General features: G+C 34.5%; 1 long non-coding RNA gene and 1 pseudogene across 1 annotated transcript; both read right to left on the bottom strand.

Moving 5' to 3' along the window:
- Positions 1 to 416: 416 nt before the first annotated feature.
- On the bottom strand, positions 417 to 1026 carry LOC148783846 (protein DELAY OF GERMINATION 1-like; annotated as a pseudogene).
- Positions 1027 to 3706: 2680 nt separating this feature from the next.
- LOC148783845 (uncharacterized) lies at positions 3707 to 4050 on the bottom strand. Its single transcript, XR_016055106.1, has 2 exons — positions 3906 to 4050; positions 3707 to 3777 (listed from the first exon to the last, which is right to left on the bottom strand). It is a non-coding gene; the product is annotated as an uncharacterized LOC148783845 (long non-coding RNA).
- Between the last annotated feature and the right edge of the window lie 637 nt (positions 4051 to 4687).

Genomic DNA, 4687 nt, shown 5'->3' with positions numbered 1-4687 from the left:
GGCTTTACTTATATCAATAGGCCTGCAGCCCTATCAAACCATTTTTCTTTAAAAAAGAAGAGAAAAAATTAAAATATGCATACAGGTCTACTTGGAATAATTTCTAAAAAAAACAAATGTTCCTAACATACCTACAACTGCTCTCCACACTCCCAGCTCCCTCTCTCTCGGCCCTATTATCCCTCATGAACTCGGCTGCTTCATTAACTAAAACACTTTAATCCAACACACCATTGACTCATACTGAACAAATAAGACTCCAATGTCTCCTTAAGGCTTAAATACAAACACACAAAAGGAACTTACAGACAAGAACAACAAAACGGCACAAAAAAGATGTATACAAATTATAGAGTGAGAAGAGGAGAAAAAGAAACAAGAGACATTTACGGCACGTTTGGTTCGTGTGAAATATTTTCACATGAAAAAATTATCTCATGCTGTTAAGCGTGGGAATATTTTCAAATAAATTGGTTTTAGTGCATTTTTCCACATCACTTGGTAATTAATTAATCGGAAAATCCACGGCCTGATGGGCTCAGTATCCCAACCACAACCTTGAGTGTCTCGAGTCTCAGCCAGTCGACGCTATATAGAACCTGCCTCAATCCTTCTTCCTGCACCACCAGCGCCGCCTCCACCCCTGCCTCTGCCTATTTCCCTTCAGCCACAATCTGAGCAAACTCCACCAAAGATCTGTCAGCCACTGCTTGTTGTAACTTGGTCATCTTCCTCATGATTTCTTCTTCTTTTTCAATTGTTTTCATCCAGAGCAGTTTGATGGCCGTGAGTTGAGCAGGTGTGAGGCCAACAAGGTTTCCGTCACTCAGACCTTTGAGGAGCACGGCAAGCTCGGAGTCGGACTGCAGGCCAGCCTTCGCATAGAGGAGGCGAAAGACCATGGTGGGTCGCCATCCCGCGATCCAGAGGAAGGCATGGTGGGTCACCATCCCGCAATCCAGAGGAAGGCGTTCTCGAACTTGTCGGTCCAGGTAGGGGAGAACTGTTGGTACGTATGGGTGGCCATGGGGCCCTCAAACATGTCATATTTCTCTATCTTTATCTTTATCATATATTTTAATATTTATCACTAAAAAAAGGCTTCATAGAGAGATGATGACTTTATCCAACGGGTAGAAGATAACTACCACCTCCCAATAAAAGAGGGTCACGTTGTCAGAGATTCTAAGAAGAAAGCCGAATGTTGGAGAACGGTCTCCTCCCATCCCTTTTTAAGAAGGTTTCATGGCTATGGAGAGGAACATAAAAAAAACATAGAGTTCTCATTGTTCTGATACAACTTGATCTCTACAATCCACAGTCTTATGACACTGCCTTTGATTCCTAGGACTTTGGCGGTTTCATCTATTCCCCTCAAAATTTCAACATTGGTATCAGAGCAAAGTTGGAGAAGCGTGGGGGGGCCATAACCCACAGGTCTCAGGTTCTATCTTTTGTTTTTGTTGGTGTTTATATATTATTTTTCCTAAGTTTAATTTATGGTAACTTTGATAATGAGTTTTGTCATTCTCGTATATCTTGCTATAAATTTTTCTAACCTTAAATTTAATAGTCTGAAATTTTTAAATCATTTTCCTTTTTATCTTTCATGATCCTTTTATATGTTGACTTTTTAAACCCAAATTAAGTGAACTCATAACCCTCCTAGCAAATTTAAGGCTTTTCAAAGAAACCCTATTCTCTCTTTAAGATATTTTGTGCTTATCTTTTCTTTTTTTGTAGTTTCTTTATTATGCATTGGATTTATACATAATTTCCTTTCATCGAAATCATCAGTATTGAAAGGAGAAAGAAAAACTTTGAACCAATCCAAAACTCTATTATCTTCTCTCTAAATAAAAATAAAATATCTTCTCTCTAAATAAAAAAAACTTTTAAAAAAATTCATATTTCCCCATTTTTTTGGGTTCAGTTGTTGAAACTATATTTTATACTGCTTTTTTTTTTGTCTTGGCTTCATTAGGTACTCTTTCTCTCCAATTCATTGAATATCAGTGAAATTCACTGAAATTTCAGTGAACTTCGTTGTTTGATTTTGAATAACCACGCTCTAGTTTTTTTACCAATACCTCCATCTGAAAACCAAAGTTCAACGAGATACGTTATTATGAAACCCCGAGATATTTACACTCTTTTTATTTTGGTTTTGTAGTTCTGGTTTTTTCTCCAGCTCACAAGATTATCAAAGTGAAGTGGTAATTCTCTCTCTAATTTTTTACTGTTATAATTAAAATAATAATAATAGGGTTTTGTTAGTTTACACCACTTGTGGTGTAGATCCTTAAAGTGCTTAATATTTTTTGACACTAAAATACTCTTGAATTGTAATACAAAATTTTTCAAGTAGGTGTTTTTTTGGTCATTTAGAAGGGTAAAATGGATATTTTATAAGAAAATAGTGACATTATATTAATAGTTAAAAACAATTAATATATATGATGTCACACACCATATCAGTGATAGCATTGTCAACTATTGTTAATAAATGTTTTTGTTTTTATTAAGAATTTCTAGTTTATACTTGACTAATTACTTAAAATACCCCTAAACAAAAAGTTATTATATTATACCATAAGGGTATCTAAATGTCTAAAAGTATTTAGCACTTTAAGGGTCTACACCACAAGTGGTGTAGCTTAACAATAATAATAAAAAATTTGTTGTTGTAAGTCTAGAGAGAGAAAGATGGCGCTTAAATTTTAGAGAGAGAAATAAAGAGACACATAACTGTTGTCGGAAAAAAAAAAAACTATGTAAAGACTGCCCAAAATTCTTCTACTCTGTCTGCGGTAGTTGACTAACCATGCTTGTTTTTTTTTAATAGTGAGAATATAAATTTCCTTATTGTTATATACTCTTTATTGACCATGGACTGTTAAAAATCAGTCGGCTTGCATCTTCTTTCTTCCATCTTTTGTTGCTAAAAATTAGTGCATATTTTTATTGGATTATTGAAATTTGTTATGCACACAACAACTATTTGAGTAAAAGACGACATATCAATCGCATACATTTTTTGTGGCTTATAATTTAGGGATTTTCTATATATTTTATTTGCATCGTAATTGTCATTGCCTTACATAATTATCTTATGCTTTGATCTCTTTAAGTGAGAAAATTTCATGATCTTGATTTAGTGAACTCAATTTTTGTGATTATGTTATGCCATATTTTTTGTTGAGAATATCAAATATCATTGTAGATTCTCTCTCTTGTGGTAAAACATATTCACATATTTATGAAAATTATTCTTATGCAAGAATTGCATAAAATAGTTTTGTTGCCTTACTTTTTTAGTTTACTGCATCATAGCAATGCAAACATCAACTGTTCAAGAAAATTCTTCTTTGAAGTTGCAGCCTACTGAGAGTCGGCAACCTATTGATTTGACTATCAGACAACCCTATTCTTAAACACAATTGAATTGTTTGAACCTTTATGTATTATCTAAAACTTAAAATGGCATCTAGGCTAGTTATGTCAAAACTATCAAAACTTGAAAACTCAATGGAACCAATTTTTCTATGAGGAAAAGAAAAATTTGATATATTTTGTTCCAAGATAGGGTGGACTATGTTTTAAATACAGAACCACCAATTTTAGAGCCTAATGCCATTGGTCAAGCTAGAAGGCGAGTTGAAAAATGGTTAGAAGATGACAAAGTAGTTAGGACTACTACGTTGAATTTTATGGTAGATGATTTAATTAAAGTCTTTAAGGATCACACCACAGCTCAAAGTATGAAGGGTGCCCCATCTGAAAAGCATGAGACCACTTCTTAGACCCATGTACAGTTGTTATTAAAAAAATATAATTATTGCAGAATGAAATAATCGGACTCAGTGACCAAGCATGTCAATAAAATGACAGTGCTCGCAAAGGACCTTGCTGCAACCGGAAATCCAGTCCTTGACCACATGTAAGTGTCTATTTTCCTTAACAGTCTTCCTCCATCTTGAGATCCTGTTGTAATTGTATTGAACCACTCTGCATAATGGATAAATCTTCCCATGCACCTCAATTTTCAAGCTGAGAGAAGAATGAGAAAGAAGTCAAATAAGTTCCACTTTGCCCAAAGTTCACCTTCTCAGATTCCCAATAAACCTTATAATAATTAGAACAATAATAGGAATAAGGGCAATGGGAGAATTTTTAAAAACCAAAAGAATAAGGTTGAGAAGACCTGTTTTTATTGTAAGAAAATTAGACACATCAAGTTCAACTGTCCCAAGCTGAAAACAAAAATAAGAACTAGAATAACAACAATACCTAAAATAATCAAAATAAAATAAAATACTTGATCTGTGTAGTCCTAGAATCAATAGTTGCCGGCCATGACTTGAGAAATTGGTGGGTCGACTCAGCCTCCACTCGATATGTCTCGAGGACCAAAGACGAATTCATAGAGTTGAATGAGATTGCAGTCAGTAACCAGTGGATTTATATGGGAAATGATACCTATTATGATGTACTTGGTGTCGGTACTTTCAATTTGTGTTTACCAGGAGAAACGAATCTACTGGACTTATACTTTATATGGGCCCAATATGAGGCACAATTTGATTTTTGTTCCTAGGCTAGATGATAAGGGTTACAAAATAAGATTTAGTTCTGATCGGGTCACCATTGGGAAGCATTATAGAGCTTTGACGTATGGTACTGAAGT

This window comes from Amborella trichopoda, chromosome 1 (genome assembly GCF_054954075.1).
Source record: "Amborella trichopoda isolate Santa Cruz 75 chromosome 1, AtrichopodaSantaCruz75HAP2 v2.0, whole genome shotgun sequence".
NCBI classification, from domain to species: domain Eukaryota; kingdom Viridiplantae; phylum Streptophyta; class Magnoliopsida; order Amborellales; family Amborellaceae; genus Amborella; species Amborella trichopoda.
The sequence above is the reverse complement of the archived record's forward strand: the minus strand, read 5'-3'. Positions and strand labels throughout refer to the sequence as shown.